At 36.5% G+C, this 22634-nt stretch overlaps 9 non-coding genes across 9 annotated transcripts; all 9 read left to right on the top strand.

Annotated features, from left to right (window-relative positions):
* Positions 1 to 1169: 1169 nt before the first annotated feature.
* Positions 1170 to 1242, top strand: Trnaa-agc. Its single transcript has one exon. It is a non-coding gene; the product is annotated as a tRNA-Ala (tRNA).
* A 92-nt stretch (positions 1243 to 1334) lies between these two features.
* Trnaa-agc lies at positions 1335 to 1407 on the top strand. Its single transcript has one exon. It is a non-coding gene; the product is annotated as a tRNA-Ala (tRNA).
* A 4362-nt stretch (positions 1408 to 5769) lies between these two features.
* On the top strand, positions 5770 to 5842 carry Trnaa-agc. Its single transcript has one exon. It is a non-coding gene; the product is annotated as a tRNA-Ala (tRNA).
* Positions 5843 to 5931: 89 nt separating this feature from the next.
* Trnaa-agc lies at positions 5932 to 6004 on the top strand. Its single transcript has one exon. It is a non-coding gene; the product is annotated as a tRNA-Ala (tRNA).
* An 89-nt stretch (positions 6005 to 6093) lies between these two features.
* Trnaa-agc lies at positions 6094 to 6166 on the top strand. The gene has a single exon. It is a non-coding gene; the product is annotated as a tRNA-Ala (tRNA).
* An 88-nt stretch (positions 6167 to 6254) lies between these two features.
* On the top strand, positions 6255 to 6327 carry Trnaa-agc. Its single transcript has one exon. It is a non-coding gene; the product is annotated as a tRNA-Ala (tRNA).
* Positions 6328 to 15999: 9672 nt separating this feature from the next.
* Trnaa-agc lies at positions 16000 to 16072 on the top strand. Its single transcript has one exon. It is a non-coding gene; the product is annotated as a tRNA-Ala (tRNA).
* Positions 16073 to 21062: 4990 nt separating this feature from the next.
* Positions 21063 to 21135, top strand: Trnaa-agc. Its single transcript has one exon. It is a non-coding gene; the product is annotated as a tRNA-Ala (tRNA).
* Positions 21136 to 21222: 87 nt separating this feature from the next.
* Trnaa-agc lies at positions 21223 to 21295 on the top strand. Its single transcript has one exon. It is a non-coding gene; the product is annotated as a tRNA-Ala (tRNA).
* The last annotated feature ends 1339 nt before the right edge of the window (positions 21296 to 22634 follow it).

The following is a 22634-nucleotide window of genomic DNA, read 5'->3' as shown; positions in this document are numbered from 1 at the left end:
TACAAGTGAATGTTAATGCAATTTTCTGCGAATATTATCATTTCATTGTTGATGTACGACTATTACGGATTCATTATTTCCGATTTCTCGCAGCTGGTTAACCTTACGGCAGCGGCGTGTTTGAGTTACGCTGAAGCCGATTCTAGGTATATTCCGAAATTTTGCCGCTTCGGTAACGAACGGTAAAGTAATTAGGGGATTCCAACTACACGTGTACTTCATCGGAGGCTTAATGGATATTAAAAGTTCACGAGTAGGCTCAGACTAGAAAAGCATGGATGAGATTTGGATACTGCCTAACGTTCGTGGGCCTTTCCGAGGGCCTTTCATCTGTGGAGGTTTGAAAATAGAATATCAAATTTTGACAGTGATAGGATAATCTAGAAGATATGAATATCAATATTGAGAGCTTCATGACAGTTTGACAACTTTGTAGGTCATTGACTCTTGGAATCCTATGGTGATGCTTACATAGTTGACGAGATTGAATTGACGCCTTATTTGAGGTAATAATTCGTTCCAGAACCATTTCTGCGCTTTCAGCATCAGTTGAGACCCAAATTCGATTATCTCGCAGCATGATGTGCTTTCGTTGGAATTCTAGAATTGTTTTTCAGCAAAACAGTTTTATCGACTGAAAATTCATGTATATGAACTCCAATATAAATAGGTATCTGAGCCAAAAGTTTGTAGGTATCCAACAATAACTACTAACCGCTATCTCCAACCATTCATTGGTTAAGTATTCAGTTTTAAAACACACACAATACATACTTTTAGTATTAATTCGCCGATAGCTTGATAGTGTTTCTAAATACCATGCAGAGAGAGCAAGTCCACACTTTATCTGATTCAAAATTTCAATATTGTGTAGTTGTCATGTAATCATGATCACTTCTCTAGAGAGGGATGCTATTGCCTTTACAACTAAATAACTGTAAAAATAAGTGCAACAATGTTGTGTTATTCAATCCGTAAATGCACATATATATTATCTTGCTATAGTGCTCATAAACAGAGTCCCACTTATTATCATTGTTGCCGGTTCAATTCTAGAAGATCTGGTTTATTCGTATTCAATGAATGTGAGAATTTAGTTCGATTGGTTATTGAACCTTATCTAGGTCACTTTAGATTTTTGATTGAGAAAAATTTAATCATTAGTATCAGGGGGCGTAGCTCAGATGGTAGAGCGCTCGCTTAGCATGCGAGAGGTACCGGGATCGATGCCCGGCGCCTCCAATTTTTTTTCTTGAAAAATTCTTCGGAGAGTTGATTTTCGAAACTGGGTCAGTAAATTTTTTTCACACAGTTGATTTCTTGTAAAATCATCAGGGGGCGTAGCTCAGATGGTAGAGCGCTCGCTTAGCATGCGAGAGGTACCGGGATCGATGCCCGGCGCCTCCAAATTTTTTTTCAAGCCTCTGTATATCGCTTGTACACTGAATTCAAACATGAACATAGTTCGACGAAGTTAAAGAAGGTCGTCCAAATTCAGTCGTTTTGCCGAAAAATATTGAAGCTGTGCAAAAACTACTTGAAGAAAATCGTTATGTGACATATCAGGAAATCGAGGGATGTCATTTGTTGAATGATGTTCAAAAAATTGCTAGTGTCGATTGGTGTCGTAAAATGATTTCGAAATACAACTGTGGTGCATCCAAAGCGGTACACAACACCGTCACAAGTGACAGTGTGGATTTATGCATATGAGCCAAAAAGAAAAGGCCAGTTGGCAGTTTGGGGATTTCAATGTGAAAGTTTTTCGTTCTCGAAGAGTTAAGAAGCAAATGGTGTCTATCTTCACGAAAACTGGCCCTTTAGCAATAGCGGATCTTGAAAATTAAAAGATCGTTAATTCAGAATGGCATGAAACGATTTTTTAGCCTGAAGTTCCCGGTATATTGAGAGAAACAAACCCAAAACGACGAATCATCTCACGCTCACGCAATGTGAGCTCACACACATCAAATGTAACGAATGAGTTTTTGGAGAGACAAAAAATCAAATTAAAGGGTCATCCGCCTTACAGCCTCGACTTGGCACCGAATAATTCTTCTTCTTCCTAGAAATTAAAAATTAACATCTTCTGATTGGCAAAAATGTTTCGAATCATGGTTCAATCGCATGCAAAAGTGTATAGATCTTAAAGGCGATTATTTTTTAAAGTAATAAAAATATTTTACATCAAAACCGCTTGTTTTTTGGTATTCTCGATACATAAATAGCAACTCTCGTACTATTTGTTATTCTTATGAAAGCTATATTTGTGATATTTTCTGTTCCCATCATCATTTATCTTCGTATTTACCGATCGGAATGTGATACTATGTCAAAATAATAATCGCATGGTAGAGCCATTCCGATATAGTTGAAATATTGAGAAATATTTCACATCTTCACTTGAACATCAAAACGAAACTTTCCACACAAGAAGCCGGCACACAAACAAGGCTTCTAGACCAAGTTGCCGATAGAATTCTGCTCCTATCTCTCAGACCTAGGAGTCTAGGAGCAATGTTCGGTATGCCTCTAAAGACGAACGATAGATATTTTGCCCATTTTGACGTGGCTGCAAGCGGAAATATGAGAGGCATGCCTAGTAGAACGGCTCCGTCGGAATTCGAACCATCCCATTATCGCATCCACTTTGTGTTACATTGTTCCTAATAAGTCGCTCACGTGTCCCGATAATTTACCTCTCGTTTCGTGCAATGGGAATTCTGGGGAATGATAAACAGCCCGTTCGCCGGGGACAGACCAATTTGGAGCCGTTTGGGCGAAAACGGACCTCGGATCATTACTGCGATGCTGAAGGATTGCAGCTTTCAGCTGCGTTTCAACTGAATTATGCAAGGTGAGTCTTTGACTTGTACATATACAGGGTGGCCATTTGAAAACGAAACAGACGAGATTACAGACGAAATAAAGTTTTTCGATAGAAATGCTCGGACAGGTCGATTTCTGTTTCGAGGGGGACAACTTAAGATGTAGGTTACGGACGCATAGCGCTTCAACCCTTGCTACTACAACCCTCACCCCCAAATTTTGAATAGGGAAGATGGGGTTAGTGATACCTCATTTGAAAGGTATTTTTATACTGATTTCAGCACAGTAATTGTTTTTTCATTTTATGCATTAGTTCTCGAAATATTCTTAACTAAGTATTTGAAAATGAAGTGGTGTTTTCATGGCACTTGTAGTGTTTTTTTGTGAAAAATCGACATTTTGAGCTTCAAAACAACCATGCCTGTGGCTTCCTTCCTAACTAACTAACGCATGAATATTTTGAGAACTAATGCATAAAATGAAAAAACAATTACTGTGCTGAAATCAGTATAAAAATACCTTTAACCCCATCTTCCCTATTCAAAAATTGGGGGTGGGGGTTGTAGCAGCAAGGGTTGAAGCGCTATGCGTCCGTAACCTACATCTTAAGTTGTCCCCTTCGAAACAGAAATCGACCTGTCCGAGCATTTCTATCGAAAAACTTTATTTCGTCTATAATCTCGTCTGTTTCGTTTTCAAATGGCCACCCTGTATATCAACTGACAAAGAAACTGCAACACCCAGTAGGAGCTGTTTAAATAAAATTTTTTTTTTTTGAAAAACATAGATAGTAAAGCAAAAAACGAAGGCTTTACAATTTTTTTTCAACAAATTCGTTAATAATGTGTTTGTCCACCGCGATTATCTATACACTCCCCAACACGTTTCGGCATTGGTGCAATAAGATGGTCTATTTGTTCTTGAAGGATACTATCCCAAGCTACTTGTACTTCATGTCTCAGAGCCTCCAAAGTCCGTGGGAGCTCGGGTAAATTTCCAAGCCTTCTACCCATGATGTCTCAAACATGCTCTATTGGCGAAATATTAGTAGATCTGGGCGGTCATGGCAAAAGATTCACAAGGATCGCTTCGAAAAAGATTAAACTATCTCTGTCAACCTGAGGTCGGGGATTATTTTGCTACCATAACGTGAACTGAGGTTCATGTCTTTCTCCCTAACGTCGTCTAACCCCTTCTTCGGCCATCCTGTGCACCCAAGGAGAATCAAGATTAATCAGAAAAGACGACCTGGTACCATTCCACTTTCCAATATTGATGTTGTCTGCACTACTGTGACAGTTTCCGGCGATGCTCAACCGTCAGAGGTAACACAAGATGAGATCGATAATACTGCAGTCCAAAAGATCTTATCCGACAGTAAATCGTTCGGACAGTTACAGGATGGAATTGTTCTCGTAACCACTCATCTGCCAAAGATCGAGTTGTCGCAAATCGGTTTCTAATGGCCATAAATCTTAGACGTTGATCTTGATTCTTGAACTTCATTTGTGCCCCTCCGACTTCCGGTGCCTACTCTTCTTCGACTTTGGATTTCCTCGAACAGTTGGTTTGTTTTAAAATTTGAAAAACTTGCAAAAAAGAGTACAATATTCAAGTGACAAAAATTGTTCACATGAAAAACGCTTCATGATTTTTTCTCCGAATTCAATCATTTACCCCGAGCTATACTATCTATGTTTTACCAAAAAAAAAAATTTAACCTTTTAACAGCTCCTTCTTGGTGTTCAAGTTTCTTTGTCAGTTAGTATATTTCAAATGAAGACTCCCGAGGTAAAAAAACACGTTTTTGCCTTACTATTTTTTCCGATTCGGCTTGGTTAAAAAGATACAGGCTGTTGAAAATCCATAAAAAATGTAATTTTCAGTTATATCTTGGAAATGGTTCTATTGAAGGAAATGATTTTTGGAGTATAGCTCATCTTTGTAATGTAATGAATTTTCTCCGAACACAATATTCCATCCACATCTTCATTATGATCATTACATTCCATAAAATTACCAGAAATATGAAGATCCCAACTGTTAAATATAAGTTGAATGCTTCAATGAATATTTGACTAATTTGAAAAATAAAAGTATTCCTCATACAAAGCGCCGTTCTCTAGTACCTAATTTGTATTTGTCAAAAAGTTATCTGTGAAATTTTAAAACAATGGGTACTATGGATGAATGCAACTGTCTTCTTGTGGAAAAAAAACCAAAGAAATGAAGTTTTACTATGAAGTCATGCTCAAATTTTAGAATTCAAACACTAGCCAACTAAGTTCGAAAATTATTTGTTTGTAAAAACTTCAGTGTGCAGGTTTCCAGGGGTGAATTAGCTCATTATGGAAATGTAAAATGGTTACATCTTTTCATCTAGGCCGAATTGGAAAAAAAAATTGAAAAGGAAAAGAGGGTTTGTTATGAGCTCAAGATCTACTGCTAAAATATATGTAATATAAGTCAAAGACTCAACCTGTATACTCTGCCGACCTGCCGCGGAGAGAACTTCTGTTTGATATTCGATGGAATTCACTAAAGGATCATATCAAAAATATCTATGTCTTTGGAGTTTTCCTGAATGGACTCGAAGTTGATCATCACAATTTCTTTTCTTTAGGAAATGCTTAAGGCATGCGTCAGATCCTCTAAATTGGAAAAGATGAAGAAGAATAATGAGCGAGCAATTTGGTGCAAGAAATCAACTGTTAAAGTTTGGGGGACACATATTCATCGAATAACTAACAAATCTTTTCTCCCATAATGGTGTTTATAAACTTGGTCACGATCAATGCGTATAATCCTTGTCGGTTGACTCTCTGGAGAACTGGTTCATTCGTATTTCGATTAAAATTGCAAAACTGGTTCAATTTGGTCACGATAAATTTTAAGGTCAGCATATTTTTTCAATATAATTAATTTCATTGTGTAGTATCAGGGGGCGTAGCTCAGATGGTAGAGCGCTCGCTTAGCATGCGAGAGGTACCGGGATCGATGCCCGGCGCCTCCAAATTTTTTTTGAAAAATTTTTCGGAGAACTGGTTTTTGGAACTGGGTCAGTGTAATTTTTCAGCGATTACATTTCTTGTTGATGTATCAGGGGGCGTAGCTCAGATGGTAGAGCGCTCGCTTAGCATGCGAGAGGTACCGGGATCGATGCCCGGCGCCTCCAAATTTTTTTTGAAAAATTCTTCGGAGAACTGGTTTTTGGAACTGGGTCAGTGTAATTTTTCAGCGAGTACATTTCTTGTTAAAGTATCAGGGGGCGTAGCTCAGATGGTAGAGCGCTCGCTTAGCATGCGAGAGGTACCGGGATCGATGCCCGGCGCCTCCAATTTTTTTTGAAAATTTTTTCGGAGAACTGGTTTTTGGAACTGGGTCAGTGTAATTTTTCAGCGAGTACATTTCTTGTTAAAGTATCAGGGGGCGTAGCTCAGATGGTAGAGCGCTCGCTTAGCATGCGAGAGGTACCGGGATCGATGCCCGGCGCCTCCACTTTTTTGTATTCATTTCGAATCTCTTATGCAATACTCGGCCGGTATATTATTTTCATGGAGATGACTTATTTAAATTACTCATCATATGATGGGTTATAGTAACTTCAGATAATACAGACGAAAGTATAAAAAATATGACGTTAGCTATGTTACCTGGTGCACAGATTGTATTGCTAGTGCCATACCATTTTTGTCCCATTTGTACCAAGCTTCGAAATATGTGTTTCAAAATTTCTTGAGTTTGGATCGCGATATCGACGATGAGATGACGCTAGGAATGTTGTTGTTCGAAACATGAATAAAAAACGAATTTCGTGTTTCGGTAAAACAGTGTTTTTTAATGGGAATGAATTCTGGGCCGATTCTCCTCTATCGACAACAACGGTCAAAAAGGTGGCATGTTGACTTTAAACTTGCTCGAAGGATCGCTGACTAAGCTGAACGCTCTGGTAGCTCGAATTCGGCAGTTCTTTTTTTCTGAAAAGAAAAAAAAAGTTGCTGAGATTATTTTGAGCAATAGTGAATTGAAATTTCATGAGATAGCGGTGAAGTTAAATATATCATAATATATATTATTGCCAGTATATTCACTATTTTTTTGTGATGAGAAAGCTTTTCCCGAAATGGGTGTTTGGAGGAATTTTTTGCGTCGATATGTGGCAATTGATGAAACATAAATTCCTCACTATACTTCTGAGTCGAAGAGAGCGTTAGCTGAGTGGAAAGAAGTCGGTGAAAGCAATTCAAAGCGATCAAAATGACAAATATCAAGTGCCAACTTTATGGCATACGTATTGTATTACACTCATGGTAAATTGTTCACTGACTATCTTGACAAAGGCGAAACCATTGAGAGTGAATATTACTAACCTGTTTTGGATAGATTTCAAGCAGCAACACGTTCTCAGATGTCAAAGAAAAAAATTCACTTTCATGAATAAATTTCACAAATTAATGAAAACTCTGGTCGAATTGAATCAATTCCGCAACCAACTGCTTGACTACCCAGTTTGTTCTCCAGATCTGATCCCCTGTGAATACTCGCTTTTCGCAGACCTCAAAAGAATGACCCAAAGAAATAGTATATTCTAAAACAAGTTGCAGAATGGGCTCCTATTCCAACACGAATGCGAAATTCGAAAACGAGCGACGAAGGAGCGAGTTTTCGAACGCAAGAGTGTTGGAATTGCCTTCTGCAACGAGTATTAGACGATATTTTCTCTATTTCAGTCGTGAAATATTGTCGAAATTCAATGAAAAATTCAGATTATATATCCTAGTGACTTTTTTATTGTATCTTGGCAGTTGGTGTGACTGTTACGAAAATTGACAGATCACGGAATTTCAATATGAATCGTATGTTTCGAATTTAGACATAATTTACAATTACCCATTAAATTCGTGAATTCTGTCTGACGAAATCGATTTAACACTACCAGAATTGAGAGAATTTGCAAATAATGTAGCAAATTATTTCACTTTATCCCCAAATTAAATTAAATTGACAATTATTGACGTTTGTGGAAATTTGAAAGGATTGGAAGTCAGCATAGGCAACCACACAAAAAATATATCTGAAAACGATGCTGTAATGAGTTCATTACAGCACTGTTTTTAGAACTGTAATGGACTCATTACGATACTGAAATAGAGAAAGAAATTTGACTCTAATGAAAAAGTGATTTCCGAGATTCGAATGCATTTTGAAAGCAAAGACGAATATTTCCATAGAAGAGTTATGGTAAAGTTAAAATATCACTCTTGAAGGTGAATATAGTGACGATTGAAGTCGAATTTATAAGAGAAAATCTGTTTTTATTGATTAATTTAGGGACTTTGAATGAACCATAAATGTGTGAATAGTTGATTATGAGAAGATTATAAAGGGAGTTAGGCATTTGCTTAAAGGTTTTCCAAGTAACACTTATCCTTAGATATCATAGCATTAATTGGGATTGGTAGTAACTAACTGAAAATTTCAGAGGAAGGATGTTTTTGGAATTATCTTACAGCTTTGTTATTGCCAATAATATATCGAATATATAGTATTAATTATTTTGTGGATTTGATTATACTCTTATTGGGGTGGTTGTCGTGCAATATCTTTACGACAATTTTTAAATTGTAGATATAATCGGGATGATCCTGCAAATGATTTTCCATTACAAAACTTGATCAAGCTAAAACTAATTATTAATTATATAGAAAATATAATTACTAATTAGCTTTTGAATTACTTTACCGACAATTTTCCTAAATCGTCGTATTCCCTCGAATTCATCCATATGAAATCCCCCTTTATACTCTGTATAACGCCGTTCGTTCGCCTTACAACGAAATTCAATCTAAACAGGACTATTTATCGATTAATTAAAACACGGAACCATTTCGGCAGTTCCCAAAACCGCCGACATAAAGTCATCCTCCGGTAGTTTCATTTATGACGTCTCGCGTATTCTCCCTGTAACAACAATGTGTGAAGGAAATGTGCATGCCACGCTATTTTATGTTTCCTTACATGTGAACGGGCCCCCGGAATATAACGCTAATATCGGGTTATTGTGAACAATAAAGTTATTTCGGCGACTGTGCCCTGCCTCCCCTCCTGGAACCGAAGAACAAACGAGAAAACTTTGGATAACTTCGCGTTTTCTCAATTGTTTCCCAACATAATGTTTCGAATTTCGTTTGCGGGGTAAACAGGAATGGCTCTCGGCCCTTTTGTTCTACACGTTCGCGTTTTCTTATGGTTCGGCACGAGATCATCGACTCCGGCGGAATTCTCTTCTCCGGGAAGTTGTGGAGTGGATGGGATGATTCACTTTAGGAATTGGAAAATAAGGGGTGTTCCAATGGAAGCGACGAGATTTGGAATACGCTCTATTTTGATAGATACTGGGTGAATCAACGCGATGGCCTATTATACGTTAATGGCAAACTAATTAACAGGCCAATTGAAAAATCCCCGGTCTACCATAGTAAAACACATTTTTTTTAGCAAGATTGCAATTTTTAATTTATTGTGATCTTCCAACTTTTCGATAACGTTGTTGTAGTACGATTTGTCTTTCGCTTCAAAATATGATTCAGTTTCGGCGATCACTTCTTCATTGGCGCTAATCTTTTTTCCAGGGAGCATTCTTTTGAGGTCTGAGGATAGAAAAAACTCGCTGGGGCCAGATCTGGCGAATACGGTGGATGCAGATGCAAATCAAAGTCAAATTCATCCAATTTTGCCATTGTTTTCATTAATTTGTGACACGGAGCATTGTCTTGATGAAACAGCCCTTTTTTTTTCAAATGGGGCCGTTTTTTGATGATTTCATCCTTTAAACGATCCAATAATGCTGTATAATAATCGCTGTTGATGTTCTGGCTCTTTTGAAGGTAATCAATGAATATTATACCTTGCGCATCCCAAAATACTAATGCCATAACCTTGCCAGCTGACTGTTGTGTTTTTCTCCGCTTTGGATTTGGTTCATCGTGCGCAGTCCACTCAGCTGACTGTCGATTGGACTCCGGAGTGAAATGATGAAGCTATGTTACATCCATTGTCACATATCGAAGCAAAAATTCAGGTTTATTGCACTTGAACAGCTTAAAAGACTGCTCATAATCATTAGCACATTGTTGCTTTTGATCGATTGTGAGCTCGCGCGGCACTTACTGCGCACACAGCTTTCTCATGTACAAATATTCGTAAATGATATGATGTACACGTTCAGATGATATCTTCACAATGTCTGCTTTCTCGATCAACTTCACTTTACGGTCATTAAACATTATTTAGTGAACTTTTTTGATTTTTTTCGTCGGTGACAGCCTCTTTTGGGCGTCCACTGCGTTCGCCGTCTTCGGTGCTCATTTCACCACGTTTTAACTTAGCATACCAATCAATTATGTTTGATTTTCCTGGTGCAGACCCCGGAAGCCAAGATTTTGCTTCAACTGTATTTTTACCCTTCCAAAAGCAATATTTTATCAGCACACGAAAGTCAGATGAACTGATGTAATTATCAATTATCTACATAACCATACAACTTTGCTTCTGCTGTCTTCTTTTCCCGAAATCGAGCTTTTATCGTGAAAAACTGGTTATTCATTTATGATTATTATGAAGTATTGTCCATCGCTAGCCAAGCCGTATGCAATTGATCGAAACAAGTGATATTCCGAGGGAGCAACGTCTGGAGAATACGGTGGGTGGAGTAGAATTTTCATTACAATGTTTCCAAGTATGTCTTGACCACTTTCACAACATGATGCCGAACATTGTCATGCTGTAAAATCACTTTATCTTGTATCTTGTTGTATTGCGGCCGTTTGTTTCTCATTGCTCGTCTCAATCGCATTAATTGCTCTCGATAACAATCGCCTATGATTGTTTTAGTCGGTTTCAGTGGGTTTTAGTCCCACCAAATACTGAGCATGACCTGAACCGTGAATAATCGGTTAGGCCGTAGACGTCGACGCATGCCCAAGATAACCCCATGATTTTCTGCGCTGGGAATTATCGTAATGAACCCATTTCGTCTCCAGTCACATGCCTTGCAAGCAGCTGTTCACAAACAAACAAACGCCGTTCAACATATCTCGGTTTCAACTCGTACGGCATCCAATTTGCAAATAATTGTAATGATGAGGACCCGATGATTCCAATGCAGTGTTAACAAACGTTTCGGTTATGAAAAAGAAATTCTTAATCGCTTCGATATTCAACTACCTTATGAAGAATGACTTGACAGTGACCTTTGTAATGTATAGCGCAACATCGAAAGAATTCGTTTGACCAAACACGCCTTGAGTGAAAGGCGTGACCAACAAAATGTGCTCGATTTACTACTATTGTATAATGAACACATAAGAACATTGGCTACTTTCTTGAGTTTTGATTCCTGTTTTTTTGTGTGAACAGGAAACATGAGAACAATTTATTTATTTATTATAGCATTTTTTCTTCATTTCTGATTCATGCCCTTTTTATATGAAATGAAAGCAGCGATTTGAATAATTTGATTATTTTGCAAAATATCACCTTGAAAACAATACTTATATGGGTTAGCGCAAAGGTCAGAAATAATTCCATGTTCACACTTCCTAGACTGTATGTTTTCGAATATTTCTATATTTGTGAAATAAAATCCCAATGTTTTGATGAGAAATATGTGAAGTTACATATAATACAGTAGAAACTAATGATCTCAAAATCGAAATTACAAATTTTTTTACAATAATGCGACATACGAAAACCGTCAAACGATATCACAAATTATGCAAGATTCAAAAGAATTTAGCGATTCCTTTTCACGAAATATTCTCCTTGAATATTCAATATTCGACGAAAAAATCGAAAACTTCATGAAGATTATATTCTTTCAGATCTTTCTTAAAGCTTTCTTTATTCATTTGTATTTATTTCATTGATTATAACAGGCTTCTAAAAAGATTTCGGGGCTTCGGGCCTCCCTCAAGGAGAAGTGCCAACCGTAGGCACGTGTTTCAGGCTTTCGCCTCTCATCAGTTCGGTGGAAAAGTGTCCAAATGAGCAATACGTTGGGGAAAACAACAAACAAATGCAGTCAACAACAGAAGCCATCAGCTGCTCATTTGTAGTATCGGTTTATGACGTTATGTTTACTTTATTATACCCAATTTAACCCAACTTTTACGATTTATATTGCTAAAATAATTCCGTGAGCAGTATTTCATATTTTTTAAATTTCGTGAAGAATGATATCAGTATGTGTATTTTGTATTGATAAATTAGTTTTCTAATAGAATAGATACAATTTGAAAGGGTTTTTATAGCAAATGTATAGTTTTTTACATCAAATTTGTCTGCAATCAGGCGATTAGTGAGTTGATTGACTGAATAATAATGTCTGTGAATTATTCTTGAATTTCTTCCAGTATTCACAAATGCAAACTCATTTTGATGAAAGAAATTCAAAATTTCTAAAAGTTGTTAGGTCGTGTATTTTTTCATGATTGAATGTCATAACCAAATGAACACAAATGAGAGAAGACATGTCAAAAAAATTAATATACAGTGTTGCCACTGAAACCAGTTTGAATTGAGTTAGAATTCCTTTGAAAGAAGCTTTCAGTTCGAATCTATGATGGATCAAAATTGAACTGAAGTCGTAAAAATAATCACAACAAAACGTATTTATGTAATTTATCCGCGAATTGAAGCGTTTGGCGGAAATTAACGCATGAGGAAATTGTCTAGGAAATTTATTATCAATTCTCAACGATCTATAAAAATCAGTACTCCGAATTCAACCCAAGTGAGCAATAGTGGGCACTTCTGCATTTTGTTCTAATGAAATGGCCACTGGCCCAAATCTTCAGTTATGTGAGTATACTTTCGTAGAATACTAATACTACTAACATTTTATCAATCAGAAAGCAAATACTGAAAGGGTATATTTGATAAGATCTTTATAACATTTCACCCAAAAAGTTGCGGGCCAACCAGTAGTTAAACATTTTTTCTCGAAATTTCGACTTTATTCGTCAATTTATTATTTCGTCATCGTTAGAGCCAAATTTCGTTCCCTGAAGCATTTTTTCGAGGTTTGCAAAAAGTCAATGATCACAGGGGACCGAATGTTAGAAAAAGACAGTAATTTTGACGCCCCGGCAAAATAAAATTTCGCCGCCCTGCTTTGCCTTGTTTATCTGTTTTTTTTTTAAGGAGCCTTTGTTATTCCTCCCAGACATCTTTTCAATTCCATATGAAATCGTCTTTTTTAATTTAATCACCTTGTCAAGTTTATCGAAGGACGTTTTGTCTATTTCGTCAAAACTTTCTGATTTCTTAGAAGCAGAAAGTAATCAATGTTTAAATTTTAATCAATGTTTAATACCTTCAAAATGAAGCAGTCATAGATAAATATGATTTGAACATTGTCTGTAGGTAACCTGAACTCCGCTCTGCAGGACCGCCGCCAGACATTTTGGCACCCTGGCAAAATAAAATTTCGCCGCCCTGCTTGCTCTAATTTCTCTGAATTTCGTTGAGAAGCTTCTGTAATGACCCTCAGGCATCATTTCAATTTCAAGTTTTGTCGATTTCTTCGAAAAACGCCTTGCATTGTTCAAAAGTACGACGCTCTATTAGTCTAAAGTAAGAAGACGATGTAGTTCTTAAAGGTGTATTTACGTACATATTTGTATTTTCATAAAATAGTTGAGAGCGTCTATTCGATTCAAAAAAAATTGGCTATTGGTATTTTATTATTTCACTACAAAGAGTGGAATATTCACTGTGAAAACAGTTTTGCGGCAAGAAATATGTGTTGTTTTATTAACTAACTGCGCCCCTAAAATTTGGCGCCCCGGCAAAATGTCTGGTTTGCCGGTCCTGCCGCTCTGGATTATCCACAACTTTTTGATCCCGTATTCAATCGAAGTCAAGACGCCTCAAACAAACCAGTGGCTGAGAAGCCAACGAACGTCGCGATTCGAGCGATCGCATAGACATACCGCGCGATCGGCCGTGAAATATTCGCCGCGCATCCCTAAAGCCTCCCACCCATTACACGTTCGGGTCGCAGCATATGAATTTCTAGCGAATTAATCGTGACAGGCCGCGTGCCCATGGGGTATTCGCGTCGGTTTCAATTTGCGTCAGTCAAACATCGGCGTGTCGCACCAGCAATTGTTTCGCTCCGACGCCTACTTGAGCGACGTCCCTTCTCGGACGGCCGGAGACGGACCGGTGTACTTGATGCTAATTACCGGCCGCAATTTATGATCCGCCCGATATATTAGCGACGCCATTCGGAGGGCCGCAACGGTGTCATTGTTGCCGATCGGACGCAATGACGTCGGTTCGTCTAGAATAGATATAGTCAGTTGGGGTAGTCGTCAGCATGCAATATGCGTATGATTTAGTTTTAGTTCAATTTTTTTTCTGATCATCGATTATTATGATCCTCTTATGGCCAGTTGCACCATTTGCCTAAACACTGATTAAAATTTTAAACATTGATTACTTTATGATTTCTCTCGCACAATGTTTTAAATGACGTTTAATGTGGCCTAATCACCGATTACACTAAACAGGAATATTTGGACGTTTATGTTCCCGATTAGTTTCAAACAGAGTTCTGCGCAACCCAAAAAGTCGAAACATTGACTTATTACATAACCAAAAACACTATTTCTCTACGGAAATCTTTGTTTGGTGTTGTGAGGAATTTCAAAATTGAAATATGGAATCAGATTCAGATCGTGAATTATCATTCAATGACAATTTATAATAATAATTAATAATTTATGTTAACTCGGTCACCACAAGAACAGAGAACATTATACTATAGAAAAATGAAATTCCTGATTTCTCTATGATCACTGTTGATATTTTGAAATTTTACCAAACATATCTTCTGTTTAGTTAAACATCGATTATTATCAAACGGTGTAATCGGTAGAAATTATAATCATCGATAAGTACTAAACATTGATTACGTAAACAGCGTTTATTTTTTGAATGGTGCAATTGGCCCTTATGTCTCTATTTTGTTAATGATTATGAGGAAAATAATACAATGGCGAGCAAACGAACTAAGTGTTTACGCTGTTTTTTTTTCAATAGACTCAAGCATTGGCGTAACAAGAGTTGACTCAAGGGGGTTATCCCCACTTTAAAAAAGCAAAAATCTTTCAATTTTTCATAAAATATATTTTTTTAAATTGTTACTTCAAATTTTTTTTTATTTCTTCTAATCAATGGGGAGGTTATGCCACCAATAACCCCTGCCGCTTGTTACGCCTATGAACTCACGTGCTCAAATTGATTCAATAATATTTTGTTCTTCATCTATCTAAATCAACTAAATATGTGCAAAATATAGACATATGGGCTTAAAACTTGATAAAAGAAACCATCTTCGAATAATTCTTCACGATAAATTTATCCTTTATCAGTTTGTTCAACATTAGCCATTGAGAAATTCGTGTTCCACTATATGAAAGAAACGATTTCTTAAAATGAATTCATCAATTGAATATTGTGCGAGAATAGTGGCACTTATTGAAAATAGGCTGACTCAGAGATCAGTTGCTAATAGAATGAATTAATTAAAGTTAAATTCTTTTAAAGTTTTTTTCTCAAAGCATCTGCAAAACACTCCACACCTTTTTTGTGTAGACCACTGGTAGTTGTATGGAAATGTAAAAAAAAACTTTGGTCCAGTACTACACTTTTGGTTTCTAGTAGTTTTGTCATAACTGCTACCTATTTCGAGAAAAAATTCAAACATTATCATAAAATCCAATCAGTAACTTGTGATGATAATCCTTGGTTCATTTTAAGAATTAAAAGTCTTATAAAGATAAAACTTTTTTTTCTTAGAATGAACCAAGGATTATCTAATTTTCATTTGTACCTACGATTCAGGAACACCTGTATATAAGACATTTTTTCTTCTGACAGAATTTTTGATTTGTCTCACCATCGACAAATCCATCTCACTTGAAATTTTGTTTGTATATATAAAATTATATCTCAAATATTCATGCCGAAGGATCGTATCATCAGAACTCCTCTTCAAGATAAAATTAATTCAGAGCAATTATTCTTTCGAGAACTGGTTAGTGGATCTTGGAACTGGGTCAGTATATTTTTCAGCAGAAGTAATTTCTACTATTACTATCAGGGGGCGTAGCTCAGATGGTAGAGCGCTCGCTTAGCATGCGAGAGGTACCGGGATCGATGCCCGGCGCCTCCAAATTTTTTGAAAAATTCGCTGGAGAACTGGTTTTTGGAACTGGGTCAGTGTGATTTTTCAGCGAGTTCATTTCTTGTTAAACTATCAGGGGGCGTAGCTCAGATGGTAGAGCGCTCGCTGAATTCAATTCACACCAGGAACCGAACCACTAAATTGAAGATCATTTATCCATACAAAGACGACCTCTCACCAGAAATAAAGAACCTAATTCAATTAAGAAATCGAACACGTAAACGCTGGCAGCGATATCGGAACCCTCATGATAACGACCTAAGCAAACTTTTAACATCGCGAATAAGAATCAAAATTGGCGAGTATAAAAATGAAACAATGGGAAAGAAACTATCCAAATTAAATCCATCAAATGGTTCCTTGTGGAAATTCACGAAATTCTTGAAAAAGAAACCACAAGAAATACCAACTCTTTCAAGTGACTCTATCGATTACATAACAGACGAACAAAAAACGGAACTTTTGGCAGAAACCTATGAGAAGATACATGACATAGGTCCGACAAACAGCTCCGAAGATGAAAAAATCATAGAAATTGTAGAAAATTACTTAAGTAGCCATACCAGTACTAATAATGAATCGAAAAAGTTTCATACCAACCCACTAGAAATAAAAAACATTATTAACAACTTAGCAAATAACAAATCCCCAGGAATAGACGAAATTGATAACAAACTGATCAAAAACCTCACTGAAAAGGCAATCGTGCAACTCAATTATATAATCAACGCCATAATCGACTTGCAACACTGGCCGAATACATGGAAAATTGGACTAGTTGTTCCTATACATAAAAGTAGTAGCGACAAAAAATCACCACTTAATTACAGACCGATCAGTCTGTTATCAACGCTCAGTAAAATCTCCGAAAAAATTATTCTCAAAATACTAACAAAAACACTCAAACACACGGAATTGCATGATCCGTATCAATTTGGGTTCAAAGAAAAACATAGTTCCACACACCAAATCTGTAGAATAGTAATAGACATTATCAACGAATTCAACAAAAAAAAGAACACAGCCATGCTTTTTCTAGACATAGAGAAAGCATTCGACAGGGTCTGGATCCAAGGTCTTACTTACAAAATGATAAAACTCGGACTTCCCTACTTTATCATCAAACTAATAAATTCATACCTTTCGAACAGAAAATACGTAGTAAAAATCGGCAATAAACTATCGTCCATCAAAAAAATTAAATCAGGTGTACCTCAAGGAAGCGTCCTTGGACCCAGACTCTTTAACCTCTACATACACGACCTTCCAGGTTTTCCAAACATAAAAATGGCGCTATTCGCAGACGACACTGCATTATACGCTCACTCCTTTCATTCGGCAATAGCGAACAGATTGCTACAATATAATATCGACAAACTAACCGAATTTTACAAAACCTGGAAGATCAGAGTAAATGAGAAAAAAACCGAACAGATCGTGTTTAGCCGAAAACTAAACGACAACAAAATCTCAATTCCTCTTAAACTTAACAACCATCCAATCACAGTTAATAATACGGTTAAATATCTGGGAATGGAACTAGATAGCCGACTTAATTTTCACAAACACATTGAAAAAACTTTAATAAAAGCCAACGGGGCAATCAGAATCCTGTATCCTCTAATGTGCAAGAATAGCCGTATGAATCAAAAAAATAAAAAATTAATATACACCTCCTTAATAAGACCAATCATAACGTATGCGGCACCGGCCTGGTGTCACTTGAAATCATGGCCGACACGACCGTTACAAATTTTTCAAAACAGAATGCTGAGGCTTATCACTAACAAGGATAGATACACAAGAATCACAGATTTGCACGAATTAGCAGGTATTGAAACAATAAAAAATCACATAGATAGAATTTCCGCGAACTTTTACGAAAAAACGAGATACGTGAGCGATCCCGTTAACAAAATAACTTCGACTAGAAAGAACTCGAAAAACGCCAATGCCCTTCCCTACGAGCATTTACCCATATTCAATAGAAAACACATTAGCTACAAAAATAGCTAACATGTAGCTAATTACTACTGTTATTGCTACTGTAATTATTGTTGTTTTTGTTGTTGTTATTGTTGATGTTATTTTTTATATCTCATTTTATATATTGTTGATACTGCTTAAGCCCAGGATACTGGGAAACAATGAAAACAGGTTTTTCTCTACATTTTCCTGTGAATACTATGAACTTTAGTGCTAACTTAACACATAAAAAAAAAAACAAAACCTCTGAATATCTAAAGGCGTCCAGCCAAAATATTATTATTATTGTAGGTAAATCATGTATAGATAGGAAATACTAAAATATCAAACAACAAATGATGTGAACCATTATAACATGTACATATTAAAATATAATAAAGACTATAAAAGTAAAAGCAAAAGCTCGCTTAGCATGCGAGAGGTACCGGGATCGATGCCCGGCGCCTCCAAATTTTTTGATAAATTCGCTGGAGAACTGGTTTTTGGAACTGGGTCAGTGTGATTTTTCAGCGAGTTCATTTCTTGTTAAACTATCAGGGGGCGTAGCTCAGATGGTAGAGCGCTCGCTGAATTTAATTCACACCAGGAACCGAACCACTAAATTGAAGATCATTTATCCATACAAAGACGACCTCTCACCAGAAATAAAGAACCTAATTCAATTAAGAAATCGAACACGTAAACGCTGGCAGCGATATCGGAACCCTCATGATAACGACCTAAGCAAACTTTTAACATCGCGAATAAGAATCAAAATTGGCGAATATAAAAATGAAACAATGGGAAAGAAACTATCCAAATTAAATCCATCAAATGGTTCCTTGTGGAAATTCACGAAATTCTTGAAAAAGAAACCACAAGAAATACCAACTCTCTCAAGTGACTCTATCGATTACATAACAGACGAACAAAAAACGGAACTTTTGGCAGAAACCTATGAGAAGATACATGACATAGGTCCGACAAACAGCTCCGAAGATAAAAAAATCATAGAAACTGTAGAAAATTACTTAAGTAGCCATACCAGTACTAATAATGAATCGAAAAAGTTTCATACCAACCCACTAGAAATAAAAAACATTATTAACAACTTAGCAAATAACAAATCCCTAGGAATAGACGAAATTGATAACAAACTGATCAAAAACCTCACTAAAAAGGCAATCGTGCAACTCAATTATATAATCAACGCCATAATCGACTTGCAACACTGGCCGAATACATGGAAAATTGGACTAGTTGTTCCTATACATAAAAGTAGTAGCGACAAAAAATCACCACTTAATTACAGACCGATCAGTCTGTTATCAACGCTCAGTAAATTCTCCGAAAAAATTATTCTCAAAATACTAACAAAAACACTGAAACACACGGAATTGCATGATCTGTATCAATTTGGGTTCAAAGAAAAACATAGTTCCACACACCAAATCTGTAGAATAGTAATAGACATTATCAACGAATTCAACAAAAAAAAGAACACAGCCATGCTTTTTCTAGACATAGAGAAAGCATTCGACAGGGTCTGGATCCAAGGTCTTACTTACAAAATGATAAAACTCGGACTTCCATACTTTATCATCAAACTAATAAATTCATACCTTTCGAACAGAAAATACGTAGTAAAAATCGGCAATAAACTATCGTCCATCAAAAAAATTAAATCAGGTGTACCTCAAGGAAGCGTCCTTGGACCCAGACTCTTTAACCTCTACATACACGACCTTCCAGGTTTTCCAAACACAAAAATGGCGCTATTCGCAGATGACACTGCATTATACGCTCACTCCTTTCATTCGGCAATAGCGAACAGATTGCTACAATATAATATCGACAAACTAACCGAATTTTACAAAACCTGGAAGATCAGAGTAAATGAGAAAAAAACCGAGCAGATCGTGTTTAGCCGAAAACTAAACGACAACAAAATCTCAATTCCTCTTAAACTTAACAACCATCCAATCACAGTTAATAATACGGTTAAATATCTGGGAATGGAACTAGATAGCCGACTTAATTTTCACAAACACATTGAAAAAACTTTAATAAAAGCCAACGGGGCAATCAGAATCCTGTATCCTCTAATGTGCAAGAATAGCCGTATGAATCAAAAAAATAAAAAATTAATATACACCTCCTTAATAAGACCAATAATAACGTATGCGGCACCGGCCTGGTGTCACTTGAAATCATGGCCGACACGACCGTTACAAATTTTTCAAAACAGAATGCTGAGGCTTATCACTAACAAGGATAGATACACAAGAATCACAGATTTGCATGAATTAGCAGGTATTGAAACAATAAAAAATCACATAGATAGAATTTCCGCGAACTTTTACGAAAAAACGAGATACGTGAGCGATCCCGTTAACAAAATAACTTTGACTAGAAAGAACTCGAAAAACGCCAATGAAAAACATGCCCTTCCCTACGAGCATTTACCCATATTCAATAGAAAACACATTAGCTACAAAAATAGCTAACATGTAGCTAATTACTACTGTTATTGCTACTGTAATTATTGTTGTTTTTGTTGTTGTTATTGTTGATGTTATTTTTTTATATCTCATTTTATATATTGTTGATACTGCTTAAGCCCAGGATACTGGGAAACAATGAAAACAGGTTTTTCTCTACATTTTCCTGTGAATACTATGAACTTTAGTGCTAACTTAACACATAAAAAAAACAAAACCTCTCAATATCTAAAGGCGTCCAGCCAAAATATTATTATTATTGTAGGTAAATCATGTATAGATAGGAACTACTAAAATATCAAACAACAAATGATGTAAACCATTATAACATGTACATATTAAAATATAATAAAGACTATAAAAGCAAAAAAAAGCAAGCTCGCTTAGCATGCGAGAGGTACCGGGATCGATGCCCGGCGCCTCCAAATTTTTTGAAAAATTCTCTGGAGAACTGGTTTTTGGAACTGGGTCTGTGTGATTTTTCAGCGAGTTCATTTCTTGTTAAAGTATCAGGGGGCGTAGCTCAGATGGTAGAGCGCTCGCTTAGCATGCGAGAGGTACCGGGATCGATGCCCGGCGCCTCCAAATATTTTGAAAAATTCGCTGGAGAACTGGTTTTTGGAACTGGGTCAGTGTGATTTTTCAGCGAGTTCATTTCTTGTTAAACTATCAGGGGGCGTAGCTCAGATGGTAGAGCGCTCGCTTAGCATGCGAGAGGTACCGGGATCGATGCCCGGCGCCTCCATTTTTTTTAAGCATTTTTTCGAAACGGTCGTGCAATTCTGTGCTAATAAATTATTTTAAATATGCTGATTTATTTCAACATCTCAAATCACTGTACCTATATGTATAGTAACTTCAGTTAATATAGAAGAAAACAAAAGAAAGATATGATATGCTATTGATATTAACATATCAAGTAATAATAATAGATACATAGATAGATAGATATGAGTTTATTCAACATAATATTCAACATAATATAATGTATTATACAATATGAAATAAGTGATAATAATAATAAACTTTATTTAGCACTCGGCTATTTAAAACAATCCAAATGTAATCCACTAACCTAATTAAATTCTTCAAGTTAAGTGCCATACAACATTTTTTCTCGTTATTACCAATCTTCAGAAGATGTGTGTCAAAATTTCTGAGCAAAGAAGCTAATTTTGTTCATGTTGGTGAAAACGAGTCTCGTGTATTGATAAAACACTGTTTCTGATCAGGTGGCTCATAACTGAAATAATGAAGAATATGGGTTACGACAACAATTTCTTCATCTTCAGAAACTAACCTTTGTTTTGGTGTCCTTCGTTTTCTGTCATTGTCGAAACGGCATTGAACACAAATATATTGTAAACGCAAAATGTTTCATGCATTCTAAAAATATATTATTTTCTATTACGCTGGTGCAAAATGGCGAATGCGCCTATGAAACTAGGTTAAGCTTATGTTGAATATTCAATATTTACATGGATCGCTTCTTCCTATCTTGATGTGAATTTTTTCATTGGTGATGTGGTTTACTCTTCAGATTACTACGGAACAACCACATGTCAATCGTCTCTAATTTCTTCCAGGACGCTTCTGTTAATGTCTATGCCTGGACCTCATACAAAAGCTCTGGGAAGATAATATCGCCCTAGTAGCTTTGAGCCATATATTTGGTATTAGCCTAACAATCAAGAATTTCGAAGGGTACCACTTCATAATGAAGGTTTAATTGCGATTATGAAATAGAAAGATGTGAAAAAACATTAAATAATAGAAAATTTTAACCTTAATCATACGAAATATCTCAATCTATCGATCAGTCGTATACAACTAGAATTCCAATCCGCCAACTAGATGATTCTACGTCCCATCGAGGACAGAGACGCTAAACGAGCAAACCGGCTACGTGGACGTTATTTATTTTCCGAGTGTAAAACATAACCCAACAATTTCGAAATCACCAGAGATTTTGTTTGCTCAGGAAGAGGGAAGTAGGAACTAGGCCAAGCCGTTTAATTTCGGCTCGCTGGTCACGGAACAAAGGCGGCCCTGTTTTCCGCCTTTTTTTCCCTCCTTCCCCTCCT

The sequence above is a fragment of the Harmonia axyridis genome, chromosome 5 (assembly GCF_914767665.1).
Source record: "Harmonia axyridis chromosome 5, icHarAxyr1.1, whole genome shotgun sequence".
Classification (NCBI taxonomy): domain Eukaryota; kingdom Metazoa; phylum Arthropoda; class Insecta; order Coleoptera; family Coccinellidae; genus Harmonia; species Harmonia axyridis.
The sequence above is the reverse complement of the archived record's forward strand: the minus strand, read 5'-3'. Positions and strand labels throughout refer to the sequence as shown.